The following is a 17,529-nucleotide window of genomic DNA, read 5'->3' as shown; positions in this document are numbered from 1 at the left end:
AATGATCATGCATGACCTCCACCAACTTACCTTTTCGCTGTTAATATGGAACTAAAAAACACACACTCAAGAGCAACTGAAGTGAAGGGACCACATGCTTTCTTGAACACTAACCTATGGCAGTAAGCAGCTATGGTAAAATGTGTCCTCAGTCCAAAGACTGGATTGGGCCCAACCAAAGTAAAAAGAATAAATATAACATCTGGACCTGTTGGAAACATATCAAGACTAAGGCCAGCTTCAGGTTTTGCCTGGTGTGGAGAACTTTCACATTTTTTGTTAACAGCATAATAGGAAAACAGTTTGTAAGTATGAAGCTTGTATTAAAAAAATATGGTTATCCTTCTTTCATATTGTGCTATGATTTTAATACTTTAAAATACAATTCCTCTTACTATCATCTATTTAGCACACATGAATGAGTTTCAGGAAGTTTTTTTGTTTGTTTTTGTGGTTTATTAATCAGAACTGACACTTTAATCTCATTTTAGGCTCTCTCGCTTGCATACTTGTCCGAGGTTGTTACACTCTTAATGTGTTTATCCTTCTGATATCCCTGTAAGGTAGGGAAGGGCTAATACTCCTGTTTTACAGATGGCAAACTGAGGCAAAGAGTGAATAAGGCCTTGCCTTCATTATGAAAAAAAGGTGTGTTCTTAACTCAAATTAGTCAACTTGAGGTAAAATTCTAATGAAGACAAAGTAGTTTGTAATTTTCACATGAGTTAGCAGGATGAGTTAAACTGTAAGCTTCTCCATAGTGTTTAACTCAAACAAAAATTATAAACAAGCTTATCTTTACTTTTTTTGTAGTGAAGACAAGCCCAAAGTGACTTATATAAGGCCCCGCAGGAAGGCCATGATAGGTCAGGGAACTGAACATGGATCTCCCAAATTCCAGGCTAACACCCTATTCATAATGTCAGCTGGACCAAGCTTCCTCTCCTTTTAATATTTGCAATCCCATAATAAATTTATGGGTAGGATTTTTTTGTTGTATTCTACTAAACTGAGCCCCCAACACTGTTATCACCTTTGGCCACACTTTGGCTCTGATTCTCCTCTCACATCTGTGTAAAGTAAGAGTAATTCCACTGAAGTCAATGGATACACACTGCTGTGAAACCAGAATAATGAGATCAAAATGAGGCCCTTTTGGGTCCAAGTTCAATGTTATCATTCACATCTGCAATTTTGGGCTTTTCTTCCCAAATGTTTAGTTCATGGCAAGTTGCGGTGTGAATCTACCTTCCTCCCAGCCTGCCGCATACTAACTGTCTATGTGAACACTGCTGCTGAGCATTAACAATTCATTACTGTGCTTTGATTTAGTCCTCTTTGAAACAGGACTAGACCAAAGCACATTAACAAATTGCTAATGCTCATCAACAGGGTCCATGCACACAGTTAGTCCATGGCAGGCTTGTGTGGGGTAAAGTAACACTCCAGCTTGCTGTGAAGTACATTTTTGTTTAAATAAGCCCTAACTGTACATGAGTGTGCACAATCAGAGGCAGTTAAAAGTGTGACCTTGTATATCTTAAAATATTATCAGTGGTCTGGCACGTTTGAAAACCTGTACCTCTCCTTAGTGGAAAATTGTTATTGAAACCTGTGAACTCACCAGTTTTCTACAGTAAAATAGGCCCTATAAATCCAATGTGTATGACATCAGATTTGACTATTTCAGCACAATCAAGGAAGATGCTGCAATGGGTGTTCTGCATCTACACAATAAAATTGTATGCAAGTCAAAAAGAGACATTGATCGAATCAAGACAAAAGACATTTTTTTCTTCTTTAATTCTTAATTATATGTGTAATTCTCTTAGAGTGAGAGCCATTTAATTTGTGTAGTCAGTATACAAAACCATAATTATAAACTCATCTCAAACCAAAAAATTCCACTTGGGAATAAAGCTGAATAGTAAATCAAACACACATGTCATAGACAAGTGTTCTTCATTACAAAAGCTTTCAAGTATAACTTCCATCATAAGCCAATTCTAGCAAGCAGTACAATTTTGCTATATAAGGAAGACAGTATAATATCTACTCATTTCCCCCTTTTTTGCCAAATTTATTTCTAAACTTATATAAAAAATAGGTGATACATGTTTTATAATGCATTACTAGTACCTAACGTGCTCTAGTTTCCATTATTTAATAGGTTGTTGGGTTATTCCAAAGTGTTTCATCAGGGATGCTGTGTCATAAATACCATATATGTGGTGATGATATCAGTTCGACTAATAATGGGATCAGGCCTTGACTTTCATTTATCGTGATTTTCTTGACTGTGTCACCTCCATTTTGTCCAATGATCCATCTTCTCTGGTTCTTAGAACATTCCAAACTTTCAAACAACTTCAAAGAGCTGCCACTTTTTGAAAAAAATCAATTTACCACAAATATATTCCCTTTTGTCTTGGATAAATGCAGAGTTTCTTTCCCTAAACTACACCGGCTGCAGTCAAAACTAGTGACAGACAATACTCAGTCTGGATCAACAGGTTAAAAGTCCAATAACATGCAACCACTCAGGACTAGAAATCAAAAATATATATAGCACTGGAAAGAAGAGGTTAGGTTGTCTGAAAGTTTCAGTTTCATCTGAGGGTAGCAGTAAGGGGAAAGATTCAAGGTTATTCGGGTGCCATTAATTGTATATTTCCGCGCCTTCCAAGATTCTGCTTAAATAAACAAACATTAACTATGAATTTTCAGGCTTCTCAGTGGTTAGGATTTTTGAGTGTTGTGTTTTTGTATATTTTTTAAACCACAACGTCCTTTAAAGTATTCTCCAAAAAGATTACAGCTACTAAAGGAGCATCATTCTTACATTCTTTAAAATAACTGCTTTTGTTTAATTCTTATAGGAGTTATCATAGTGCAAGTCACACACCAATGGAAACATAAGCTATTCTTCTTGAACAGCTTTATTTTCTCTAATGTCTCTTCATCTTGTGGGACTGCCTTACAACTGTTTCTGGCATTATGCAGGAAGGCTTGCAAAACAGTTTTACGTCAAACAAAATTTGCTTTACAGCCAATTTTGTAATAGATTTTACAAAAATAAGTAAAAACAGGTTTAGCCCAGTTTTTTTTTTATTAAATGATGCAATGGGTAAAAAGCTGTTTTCACTAAGCAAAAGCACAATACAGAGGGAGCTAAAGATCCAGGTTTAGATTTAGTATGCTGCATCCCTTTTAGCTAGATCATCTGCATGGGACCCTCACTTGTGGACTGATCCAACCAAGTTCCATTGAAGTCAGTGGGATTTTTTCCATTGACTTCAGTGAGTCTTGTACTGGAAGTTTGATGAAGACCTTTCACATACAGATCCACATAAATGGGGTCCTCAAAAATCTCCATGGCACCATCTCTCCTTCCTTGAACCCAAAAGAGCTCTTTCTCCTGCAGCTTTTTCCACGGGAGCATGAGATTTTCTTATTCATACTTTCTCCATATGACAAGTAGCAATCATGAGCATAATGGAAACACCAAAACGCTACAGAAAAAAAGTCATAATAAATAAATATACTGAAAAAGTGGCTAAAATATTCTATTTAGGGCCATATCCTCAACTTATGTAAATTGTCAGTGAAGTCATGACAATTTACACCAGTTGAGAATCTGACCCCTTGTCTTTAAAGTCCGTCTATAGTTGCGTTAGATACAGAAAATAGTTTAATAGATGTAGTTTTGTTACTCAATTCCTTGATCATTGTCATAGGTTTTTTCCCCCACTTGGAGCTGTTGGGTTCCAAGATGGGGACCTGCATGGACTCCTCTAAACTAAAATCCTAGTTTAGATCTGGTTTTCGCTGCCACCAGTTACGTTTAAAGTGGATAACACACTGCCTGTCCCCCAAGCTTCCTCTGGGGAACACAGATTCAAACCCCTTGAATCTCACCAGAGAGAGAGAAACAGCCAGTTCCCCTCCCCCCACTTCTCTCTCTCCAGCCTGCTCCGGAGAGATTACACACCGAGTCAAATCCTTGACTCAACACAAAGAGGGACTCACCTCCCCCTCCCCTTCCCTAGTCCTGGAGAGAGATACCTTGATTCAAACTCCTTGAATCAAACAAAGAGGGATTCACTTTTTCCCCCTCCCCTTCCCCTGAAAATCCAAACAAGGGAAGAAATTAATCAAGTTTTAAAAAGAAAAGATTTTATTAAAGAAAGAAAAAAGTACACTATCTCTGTATTACCAGGATGCAAAAATACAGGGTCTAACTTATAAAAACTGGAGAGACTTCCCCCTCCCTCCTCCTCAGAATAATCAGTAACAGCAACAGAAATAAAGAATTTCCTTCAGCAAACACACAATTGCAAATGTAGAAATCAAATTATAAGACTAATTCGCCTTTCTAATACTCACTATACTGGATAGTAGGAAATACTCCAGGAGAACTTGGAGACATGTCTGGCCTCTCTTAGATCCAAAGAGAGCACACAGAGCAAACAAGGAACACAGACAAAGCCTTCCCTCCACAGAGATTTGAAATTATCCTGTCCCTTGATTGGTCCTCTGGTCAGGTGTTTCTCAGGTTACTGAGCTTGTTAACCCTTTCCAGGTAAAAGAGACCTTAACCCTGATCTGTTTATTTATGACAATCATCATCATCATTATTATCAAGGGGTTTCTTTATCAGCACATCCTGGACTCCTGTTGCAAACAACTGGTCTGGAAATGAAAGTAACAGAACCAGCTTGTACTTTGATAATTATTTTGCTATGTCTTGTTGCATGATCACATATTTATTGTTTTCTTTCTTATTGTTTATTTGAAGATGAGAAATCAATATAATAGGTCAACATGAAAAACATTTGTAAGGCAATAAATAACATCCTTTTTAAAGGCTTCTTTGCAAGAACCTCTTACTGCATTCATATACTGTATCAGTCCCAGCTTAGATGACGAAAACACACAGATAAAGCAGTTGGAGGAAAATGGAGTTTAATTTAACTGTCACAGTTCAGTACTTGGGCAGGCAACTGAGATTACAAAATACTGATACTAATATGGATAGTATTTTGTGCTTCTGTTACATTTTTCACCTGAGGATCCTATTGTGGTTTGCGATATTGATTAGCAGCCCCACCAGACGAATAAGTGTTGTAATCACCATTTTACAGATGGGATAATGAGACAGACAGGGCAAAAAATCATCCATGGTGTAATTCCATTGGCATTTATGGTGTTACATAATATACACATTGTGACAGGTTGGATCACAGAACCCCCCTTGGGAACTGCCAGCTGATGTGCCACGACTACTTCTGTCCCCGGCTTTCCCTGCCAGCTTGGGACTCCAGCACCCTGTCTTGTTGAGCCAGACATGCCAGTCTGCTCCAACCCAGACCCAGGGTCTGAACAACATGCCCCAAAGCTGCAGACTTAACTGAAAGCAGCTCACAGAAGTGTTCCTGTCTTTAACACTTAGATGCCCAACTCCCAATGATGTCCAAACCCCAAATAAATCCTTTTTACCCTGTATAAGGCTTATACAGGGTAAACTCATAAATTGTTCGCCCTCTATAACACTGATTGAGAGATATGCACAGCTGTTTGTGCACACCCCCCCCCCAGATATTAATACATACTCTGGGTTAATTAATAAGTAAAAAGTGATTTTATTAAATACAGAAAGTAGGATTTAAGTGGTTTCAAGTAGGAACAGACAGAACAAAGTGAATTACTAAGTAAAATAAAATAAAACACACAAATCGAAGCCTAATACAATAATAAAACTGAATTCAGATAAAATCTCATCCTCAGAGTTGTTTCAATAAGTTTCTTTCACAGTCTCTGGACACCTTTCTAGTCTGGGAACAATCCTTTCCCCTGGCACAGCCCTTTTTCCAGCTCAGGTAGCTAGCGGATTTCTCATGATGGCTCCTCTTTTGTTCTGTTCCACCCACTTATATATCTTTTGCATAAGGTGGGAATCCTTTGTCCCTCTCCTACTTAATGGAAAAGCACCAGGTTAAAGATGGATTCCAGTTCCGGTGACGTGATCACGTCACTGTAAGACTCCATTACCCACTTGCCAGCACACACATATACAGGAAGACTTACAAGTAAAACAGAAGCAGCAAAGAATCCTGTGGCACCTTATAGACTAACAGACGTTTTGCAGCATGAGCTTTCATGGGTGAATACCCACTTCTTCGGATGCAAGTAGTGGAAATTTCCAGGGGCAGGTTTATATATGCAAGCAAGAAGCAAGCTAGAGATAACGAGGTTAGTTCAATCAGGGAGGATGAGGCCCTGTTCTAGCAGTTGAGTGAAAACCAAGGGAGGAGAAACTGGTTCTGTAGTTGGCAAGCCATTCACAGTCTTTGTTTAATCCTGAGCTGATGGTGTCAAATTTGCAGATGAACTGGAGCTCAGCAGTTTCTCTTTGAAGTCTGGTCCTGAAGTTTTTTTGCTTCAGGATGGCCACCTTAAGATCTGCTATTGTGTGGCCAGGGAGGTTGAAGTGTTCTCCTACAGGTTTTTGTATATTGCCATTCCTAATATCTGATTTGTGTCCATTTATCTTTTTCCTTAGAGACTGTCCAGTTTGGCCGATGTACATAGCAGAGGGGCATTGCTGGCATATGATGGCATATATTACATTGGTGCACGTGCAGGTGAATGAACCGGTGATGGTGTGGCTGATCTGGTTAGGTCCTGTGATGGTGTCGCTGGTGTAGATATGTGGGCAGAGTTGGCATCGAGGTTTGTTGCATGGATTGGTTCCTGAGTTAGAGTTACTATGGTGCGGTGTGCAGTTACTGGTGAGAATATGCTTCAGGTTTGCAGGTTGTCTGTGGGCGAGGACTGGCCTGCCACCGAAGGCCTGTGAAAGTGTGGGATCATTGTCCAGGATGGGTTGTAGTTCCCTGATGATGTGCTGTAGGGGTTTTAGCTGGGGACTGTATGTGATGGCCAGTGGAGTCCTGTTGGTTTCTTTCTTGGGTTTGTCTTGCAGTAGGAGGCTTCTGGGTACACGTCTGGCTCTGTTGATCTGTTTCCTTATTTCCTCGTGTGGGTACTGTAGATTTGAGAATGCTTGGTGGAGATTTTGTAGGTGTTGGTCTCTGTCTGTGGGGTTAGAGCAGATGCGGTTGTACCTCAGTGCTTGGCTGTAGACAATGGATCTTGTGGTGTGCCCGGGATGGAAGCTGGAGGCATGAAGGTAGGCATAGCGGTCGGTAGGTTTTCGGTATAGGAAGTAAAACAGAGCCATCTACAGTAAATTGTCCTGGTTGATGGAAGCCATCAAGATTCCAAACCATCGTTAATGGCCCACACTTTGCATAATTACAATAGGCCCTCAGAGTTATACTTCATATTTCTAGTTTCAGATACAAGTGATACATTTATACAAATAGGATGACCACACTCAGTAGATTATAAGCTTTGTAATGATACCTTACATGAAACATATTTTAGTTACATTATATTCACACTCATCAGCATACTTTCATAAAATCATATAGAGTGCAACATCACACACATATGGGCCTGAGAGTTTATGGCCACACTGTTGACCAGTGGCAAAGATGGGAGATGACTCCTGGGCCAATGTTCCAGCCACTATGTTCCAGCCACTAGACAAGCCTCCCCCAAGTTTTACATAAAAGGTAGATGGCAAACACCCTGACGTTTCTGGACAGAAATCAGGCCTCAGACACGTGTGTGGAAGAAGCAGAAGAGGAGTTGTCAAACTGTTGGCAGGTTATTGTTTTAGTCCCAAATCAGGATCTTCTACTCAGAGAAGTTCTTGATGGATGATTGTCTCAGTGGAACAGAGAAGGTACAGTACTCATGCAGTACAAGGATAAAAATTCATTATACCTTTGTAAGGGAATAAGGAGAAAACTCAATCTAACACAGGAAAGGAAGGTAGAGAAGTAACAGAGGTGGGGGTATGTGTGAAATAGGTAAGTGAATTCAAAGGCCTCAAAGCCCTCAAATTTCTTGCTGCATCTGACAAGTTTGCAGAAGCAACAGCATCATCTCTGTTCTCCAGGCAAAGGGGGAGTTCAGATGTGAATATCCTTCCCTCATCTGTGAGTCAGCACTTGCACAGAGCAATACTGAAAATGCAAGTAAAGGGAAATGCTGTCATTGTGGCTCTACTAATACTATTAAGTTTTCTTAGCATCCCATAAGCAGCCAGGCCTCCTTTCCCTAATCATTCATCTCAGACAGCCAAAGGAAACAGTAAAGTCACCTACTGCCTCAGGTGTTCTTTCTCTAATTTTAGTTGGGGGCAATTAATGTTCATTTTGATTCACTGAACTGGATCCCTTTTCATGATTCATTTACAGTAGTGGTTTGACAAAGGTAGCAGGGGAGGCCGTAGACGGTACTTCCAGAAGTGTTAGGTACTAATTTTATTTTATATATACCAGTATTTGTTTCCAGCCACACGAGATCAGGAAGTAAGTGCTCCAACTTTTCTTAAAGTACCTGTAACTCATATTAATAATTTGCCTAAATATGGGACCTTTTCTCCAAAGACCTCAAATGCTTCCCCTAATCACCATGAGCTAGGAAAGGATTTTACAGTAAACAAGGTAAGTATTTTACTCACTATGCTGATGAGAAAATGGAGGCATCAAGAGGCTAAGTGTCTTGCCCAAGGTCACACAGTGAAACAATGTCTGGCCAAGACTGGAACTTAATATTCTGGTATTTTTCATCAACCATTTGAAAAGTTTGAATTTTCCAACCAGTTTTCTTTGCAATGTTTTTTATGATTTCAAAAATGTTAGTATTCATAGCAACATCAGCCCTTTACGCAGGTCTGAAGTGGCTGAAATGTGTTTTTGTACATTCTACTCCATTATGGATGAGTGCATTTCCAGTCAGTTGAAAAAGATGACATGTGAAAACTAAAGATTACACTATTAGACTAGTATCAGAGGGGTAGCCGTGTTAGTCTGGATCTGTAAAAAGCAACAAAGAGTCCTGTGGCACCTTATAGACTAACAGATGTATTGGAGCATAAGCTTTTGTGAGTGAATACCCACTTCGTCAGACGCATGACTACTAGACTAGCTGGGCCAGCCACAGCTTTATCCAAAGGCCATTAAAGTCAATGAAAAGACTCCCATTCAATGGACTTTGGAGCAAGCCTGCAATGAAGACCAATAAAATACAGTTTAAAAAAGCTGAGAATTATCTGAACTTGTAAAGTTTTAGTATTACTTTCAATAGAGGCTTTAGCCTGTGATCAAATAACTGGTATATCATAAGATTTTTCTCTCCCAGTTCAACACATGATTACAAGAATGAATCTCTATATAATGTATCTTATTAATATTTCCATTATGGTAGTGCCCTGATGCATCAGTCAGGATCAAGGTCCTACTGGGCCCTCATTACATACAAACAAAGTCTAGACAGTGCCTGCCCCCATGAGTTTATGTGAGGATTGCTATCTTGGTCATGACCAGCACCTCCATCACTACCCGGTGAACCTCACTGCCTGGCCTCAGATGGTTTCACAATAACAGACACACACCAGACTTTATCTTATATCAAGGTGTGTATTTATTTCTCTCTTCCATAGTAATACTTTTGCAATACAAACTTACAGCAAGATAGGCTTCCCTACAGCCCTCACTCCCTGGGCTTCCTTCTGAGTTCCTCTTGAGCTACTCCTTACTTCCTCTTTCCTCCCCTTATATTCTCCCCACTTACCTTGTTATCCCCATGATTGTCACCATCCCCCCAACAGGTGCTCACCATCCCCTGTAACAGAAAGTGTATAACTGCCCTCAGGTGGGCCTGCAGCCTTCCCTAGGCTGCAGCAATGTCAGTAATCAGGGTGCTGCTGATACCATTCTGTCACACAGAGTTTGACTTGGACATCTCCAAAGCTAATGGCAGAAGTGTTTATAGCTTGAGTTAAAGTACCAGTTCCCACAGACGGGAGCTGTAACAAACTCACACCCTCACAAAGTAGGCACAGAGGGAGATACATAACATGCTGAATAGTGGGTTATGCTTAAAGGCTAAGGGTGAAATTCTGGTTCACCTCAGGGGCTTGATCCAATGCCCAATGAAGTCATTGCAAAGATTTCCAGTTACAGCTGGTTGGAAAATTATGGGAGGGAGGGAGGGAGGATGATACCGTCTCAGAAAATATCAATGAACATGGTGGGAAAGGCCAGGATTTGGATTTTCAGTTTTCCAACAAAAAAATAATTTTTTGAGGAAGAGCAGACACTTCACACAAAAATTTTGGTTTAGCTGAAAAACCTAAGTTTTGGTTGGAAAAAAATGACTGAATACTTTTAACCAACTCTGCATATAATGACCTCACTAGGTCCCAGCTAAAGACAAAAAATATCCAATGTATAATATAAAATGGAGCAATAGAGGAGGGAGGAAGATGATATGCTTGGCCATTGCCCTCAGCCATTGTATAATAGGCATTACATTACAGGTGAGTCTGAGGGAAGAGATCTGCAAAGCCACTGTATTATCTGTAGTTCTACTGTAATTTGTTCCTTAAGGTTCAGTACTGCATAGGGGAAAATATGCCACTGCTATGAAAAAAAAAAGGGAAAGAAAAATATATTTTGCAAACGATCTTTAATGACTATTTTGTGACTTATTTTCCCTTTTTGAAACCTATTTTTTAAAAAGTAACCTCTGGGGAAAGTATTGTGTACCTTTCACTGACTTTCTTTGAATATGTCTCTTTTTCTCCCTGGCTATTTCCAGCATTAACAATCCCCAACTCATCTTCAATGCCACATGCATCCATCCATTCTACCAAAACATTTTGAAATATATATTGGGAAACTGGGACCGCTGCCTAGTTCTGATTGCTGCATCAAGTTAAAAACAACATTTTGCCCTTCTCTTTCAGATCCCATTAATATGTTTCATAAACAACAATTACAATCCCCCAGCCCCACGCCCTCAAAAAATAACCCCCAACCCTCTCATTCAGGAAAGTGACATTATATCCAGTGTTCTTTGGAAGGAACCCAATCTGTAATTAGTAATAGGATAGATGTTATCTGACTTGAAGACATATATCTCAAGAATACTTTCCCCTTCGGCAGAACATGACCTTGGTTTAAGGGTAGAATAACTATGAACAGAAAATGCACAAACTTTTGTGGTACTCCTTTTGTGGTACTCCCTTCTTAAGATTTACTGGTACTGCAATGCCTACAAAACACTGTATGTCAGCTGATAATAGCTAGGCTAATGCTACTGATCTGGGGGTTTTTTTTGGCTCACTTAAAAACTCTCTACCTGTAAATTATGCACACAGCTACTTTATGAAAAAACAAGCTTGCTTTATTATTACCCCATTCTCCCTTTCCTTACCATTGGTTTCATTATTGGGGGCAGGGACTGTCTTTTATTGAACAACTATATAGCACCTAGTACAATGGGAACCAACCTGGTCAGGGATTCTAGGAACCACTGTATTAATAATAAAAAATAATAAATTAATAATATTGTTTAAATATTTCTATTAAAACATGATACCTTTAAGATATGCAGCTCTATAGTTGATCATAGTAAAATGAAAGGCTTTTGAAAGTTCTGAACCTGAATAGCTGTAGCATCCTGGAATATATCATGCTTAAATATTGTCCTTTATATTGTAAATTACTGATGTGTCATTACACACTTTCGTCCCCCACCTCCTTCCTAGACACATGCTTCTTAGGGCACCCACTGCATCTTTGTGTGTATGTGAACAGTGCCTACACATTATCAGCATTACTGGAATACAAGTGACAGTAAGGGTGATGCTTCTGTTTTATATAACCCTTCTCTTGTTTGGCTATTCAACATTTTGCATTTATCATCACAATTTGAAGTTTGTATTAAACTAAGCATGTTACTTCACATTCTCCACAGTGCATAGCTCATAATAATAATTATAATGATAACTATCTAGTTGTTATCTAGCATTTTTCATTAGTAGATCTCCAAGCACTTTACAAAGGAGATCAGTATCATTTAGGCCCTATATGCAGAATGCCCTCCTCCTGGTGTGCCAAATGAACACCCTTTCTTCACTCAAAATCTTCCTTCAAACATATGTCTCCCTGTGACAAGGTGAATAAACCCCATACTGCCAGGAAAGGGGTTGGGAAGCTCCGTGTGCTAAGGTAGCCCCGCCCCTCTGGTCCTGCCAATCATGCAAAACAGGGAGGAGGGCTTTGAAAGGAGGAAGCTGCTGTCAGCAAGGGGGAAGCATTGAAGCAATGTGGGGACACCAGAGATTCCTCCAACTTTGTGAGGATCCGGCAAGCCCAGCTATCTGGCCATAAGAACTCCAGCAAGGCTGCTCCCCTGATACACCTGAAATTAGGTGTGCTACTGATCTTTTTGTTTTTTTGTTGACCCTAGGAGGGGCTTGTTCTCTGTTGAATCTGAACTTTTGCTTTGCTCACATTTGTAAACAAAGTAAGTGTAAGCTATGCCTGCTTGGTGTGATGCTCTGTCCCCTTCTAGTAGCACCTAGCCCAGCTAGAGCTTAATGAGTTTGCTCCAGCCTTAGCTAAATCCCACCTGCCGACAACCTGGATCTGTTGATGTTACATAAGCAGACCCACAAAGGTGGGGCCCACTTGAGGGACTAAGAGTCTGGGGCCTGGACTGGGCCAACTCTGTGGTGGTAACTGGGCAAGGCACAGCACCTCAACCCAGCCAGGAAGGTGCCTCAAAGAGACTCTTTCTTCACTCTCACAAAACCTATCAATATTAGTTTACCAAAGAGAGAAGAAGTAGTTGGGAACATCCTTAAAAGGGAGAAAGTTACTGCCCTAAACATTGGCTACATCCATATTATCTTGCTGCCTGGGACCATTTGTTCTTTTTATTCAGTCTAACTATATGGCCTAAAACCATTGTCATTTGATACCTATTAAAAGGGTAGTGTGTGTTATGACCTTTGTTTGTGTCTATATGTGGAAGTATTTCCTTCTTTCCAAATATACCATTTTTCCCAAAAAATTACACTTGCTGGTGACCCAGGATGACAAGATGCAGTCATACATTAATGAAAGCTTTTCTACACATAAAAAGAACAGTAACTAAAGAATATGGTTTCAGAAGGAGACAAGAAACTGTCCCAGTACATTTTTGAAGACGGTTTAAAACATTGCTAACAGTTTGCCTCCTTGATGGCGTATTTTGTATAAAATAATGTGGGGGGGAGGGTATGTGAAATGAATACCATGAGCAGAATCTAGTTTTGGTTAAATGTATTTTGAAGAAACATAAGAACAGCCATATTGGGTCAGACCAAAGGTCCATTTAGCCCACTATCCTGTCTTCTGATAGTGGCCAATGCTAGGTGCTTCAGAGGGAATGAACAGAACGGGTAATCATCAAGTGATCCATCCCCTGTCACCCAGTGCCACCTACTTGCAAACAGAGGCTAGGGACACCATCCTGGCTAATAGCCATTGGTGGACCTATCCTCCATAAACTTATCCAGTTCTTTTTTGAACCCGTTATTGTCTTGGTTTTCACAACATCCTCTGGCAAGGCATTCCACAGGTTGACTGTGTGTTGTGTGAAGAAATACTTATTTTTGTTTGTTTTAAACCTGCTGCCTATTAATTTCATTTGGTGAACCCTGGTTCTTGTGTTATGATGAGGAGTAAATAATATTTCCTTATTTACTTTGTCGACACCAGTCATGATTTTAATCATGTCCTCCCTTAGCCGTCTCTTTTCCAAGCTGAAAAGTCCCAGTTTTATTACTCTTTCCTCATGTGGAAGCTGTTCCATACCCCTAATCATTTTTGTTGCCCTTTTCTGTACCTTTTCAAATTCGAATATATCTTTTTTGAGCTGGGACGACCAGATCCTGCACGCACTATATAAAATGTGGGCATATTTACATACAGGCAATATGATATTTTTCTCTCTTATTATCTACCTCTTTCCTAATGATTCCCAACATTCTGTTTGCTTTTTTGACAGCCGCTGCACGTTGAGTGAATATTTTCAGGAAACTATCCACAATGACTCCAAGATCTCTTTCTTGGGTGGTAATTTAGACCCCATCACTTTATATGTACAGTTGGGATTATGTTTTCCAGTGTGCATTACTTTGCATTTATCAACATTGAAGTTCATCTGCCATTTTCTTGCCCAGTCACCCAGTTTTGTGAGGTCTCTTTTGTAACTCTTTGCAGTCTGCCTTGGACTTAATTATCTTGATTAGTTTTTTATCATCTGCACATTTTTCCACCTCACTGTTTCCTGTTTCCACCCCTTTTTCCTGATTGTTTATGAATATGTTGAACAGTACTGGTCCCAGTACAGATTCCTGGGGGACACCACTATTTACCTCTCTCCATTCTGAAAACTGACCATTTATTCCTACCCTTTGTTTCCTATTTTTTAACAGTTACTGATCTATGAGAGGACCTTTCCTCTTATCCCGTGACAGCTTATTTTGCTTAAGAACCTTTGGTGAGGGACCTTGTGAAAGGCTTTCTGAAAATCTAAGTACACTGTATCCACTGGATCACCCTTGTTCACAAGCTTGTTGACCCCCTGAAAAAATTTTAGTAGATTGGTGAGGCATGATTTCCCTTTACAAAAAACATGTCGACTCTTTCCCAACAAATTGTGTTCATCTATATGCCTGATAATTCTGTTCTTTACTATAGTTTCAACCCGTTTGCCTGATACTCAAGATAGGCTTACTGGCCTATAATTGCCTGGATCACCTCTGGAGCCTTTTTTTAAAAATTGGCATCCCATTAGCTATCCTCCAGTCATCTGCTACAGAACTTGGTTTAAGGTTATCACATATCACATATAACATATCACAGTTAGTAGTTCTGCGCTTTCACATTTGAGTTCATTTAGAGAACTTGGGTGAAAAACATCTGGTCCTGGAGACTTATTACTGTCTAATTTATCTATTTGTTCCAATACATCCTCTAATGTCACCTCAATTTGGTACATTTCCTCTGATTTGTCACTTGAAAAAAATATGTAGTGTTGTGATATATATTTAATAGAACAACGTTATTGCTTAAGCTTGATATTATTGTGCCACCACATCAGCAAAAACGTTCTTGCACCAGCTTATCAACTGCACACGTTTTCACTGTTTCAGTGTGCTTTTTCCCCCACTGAGGGACCCCAGCACTGCTCTTCATCTGAGGGCGCACCACTACTACTAACTGCCTCTTACTCAGGGCTAGTGGTAAATCCACTCTTGAAGGATACCAAACTTTCTCTCTGTAGACCTGATTTGGTAGCTTTTGCATTCTTTTTGTTGGTCTGACTTAGTTTTAAATCACCTATCTATTTTTCCATTACTAGAAATATTATAACTTTTGCCAGCAACATACCAGAATGGCTTTGCATTTACTTCTGACTATGTCTGAGTTGTAGGAAATGTTTCTTCATCTTCTTCTTTTTCTCCTCCTCCTTCTCTTCTTCTTCTTCTTCTCCTTCTTCTTCCTCCTCCTCCTCCTCTTCTGGAATATCCCAGGATAGAAAAACTGAACATCTATTTAAATAATTTATATTCAAAGTACTAGACATGATTACAAAGAATCATAGATGTGTAGGACTGGACAGTACCACAATAGGTCTTCTAGTCCAGTCCCCAGCACTCCAAGCAAGTAAACGTTTGTTTTGTACCAGAGTAATGTATATTTACTGTACAAAATAATTCCATAGAGAGTTGTATGAATAAATCCTGAACATTAAGGGTTAACTGCACACACACACATGAAAAACAGTTTCTAAGAGAGCAAAACAGCCACAAAAACCATGGTCCAAAATAACTGACCCAAAGGCAATGCCAAAGCCACCAATTTAATGGCATCTGGAGCTAAGTGGAAAACCAGATGTTACTGCAAAAATATCTTCCATAGTTTGACATTTGGTTCTGTGACCAACATCTAAAATGCAGTTGTAAATATGATGGAATACCCTGCCACTGTACCAGGGTCTTTTACATTATTGAGAGAAACACTGTATAACATGATTTAAGAGTAGTGAAAATGGTTTGAGAGTGGGGATGGAAATGTCCAGCAAAAGTAGTGTCTGTAAACCAAATTCAGTCTCACTAATTAAACACTATTAGTGTCCTGAAGGGGTTACTCAGCTTCTAGTCACTCATTACTTAGACAAACTCGTATTGTAACTCAAGATTTGGCTCAATAATAATAAAATCAATGCTTAAGCTTGTATGGCACCTTTCATATGAGGATTTAAAGCCACTCTCTGGAAAAAAGAAGATAGAGAGGGGGCAGGATAATAGTTTTCAAGTACATAAAAGGTTGTTACAAGGAGGAGGGAGAAACCTTCTTCTTTTTAACCTCCGAGGATAGGACAAGAAGCAATGGGCTTAAATTGGAGCAAAGGAGGTTTAGATTGGACTTTAGAAAAAACTTCCTAACTGTCAGGGTGGTTAAGCACTGGAATAAATTGCTTAAGGAGGTTGTAGAAGCTCCATCATTGGAGATTTTTAAGAGCAGGTTGGACAAACACCTGTCAGGAATGGTCTAGATAATATAGTCCCATCTTGAGTGCAGGGGACTGGACTAGATGACCTCTTGAGGTCCCTTCCAGTCCTATAATTCTATGATTTATTAGACTTTGGAGCACTCATTTGGGCTAGGCACTGTGGTGATTATTAACACAAATGAGGATGCTGAGGCACAGAGAAGCTAAGATCATGCATAGCCCTGCACAAGCAAACAAGAGGTAGGCAAAGGAAGCAAGGGCCCTTCCTCCATTCTGGCCCTGATTCAGGAAAGCACTTAAGCAATTTCTTAACTTTAGTCCTATTGACTTCCATTCTGCTTAGAGTTAAGCACCTGTTTACCTGAATCAGGGCTCCTCTGCAAATGCTTTGTACAATCCCAGTTCATGGGCCTGGGGAGAATAAGGACTACACTAATTTAGTGCTGATACCAATGTAACAATGTCTGATCAGTTGTTCTGTGACTGCTCCTTACTACACTAATCATAATCATCTCACTACTTGTGCTTTATGCTCCCTGCATCTGTTTATTGTATCCACCTGTTATCTCTTACACTGATTCCTGATTATGGCTCTAGGTGCTACTGCAATAGAAATAAATAATAACAACAGCAGTACTAATAATAAATACTGATGAGTTTATCATGGAACACTGAGCATGTGTTGATAACATTTACTTTCAGAAAAAGAACAGCTTTGGTAGTGTCTACACTTATTAAGAACATAAGAATGGCCATACTGTGTCAGACCAATGGCCCATCTAGCCCAGTATCCTGTCTTCTGACAGTGACCAGTGCCAGATGCTTCAGAGAGATTGCACAGAACAGGGAAATTTTGAGTGATCCATTCCCTGTTGTCAAGTCCCGGTTTCTGGCAGCTGGAGGTTAAGGGACATCCAGAGCATGAGGTGTGTCCCTAACCAACTTGGCTAATAGTCATTGATGGACCTATCCTCCATGAACTTATCACATTCTTTTTTTAACCTAGTTACACTGTTGGCCTTCACAACATCCCATGGG

This window comes from Mauremys reevesii, linkage group 5 (assembly GCF_016161935.1).
Source record: "Mauremys reevesii isolate NIE-2019 linkage group 5, ASM1616193v1, whole genome shotgun sequence".
NCBI lineage: Eukaryota > Metazoa > Chordata > Testudines > Geoemydidae > Mauremys > Mauremys reevesii.
Note: the sequence above shows the minus strand (reverse complement) of the source record.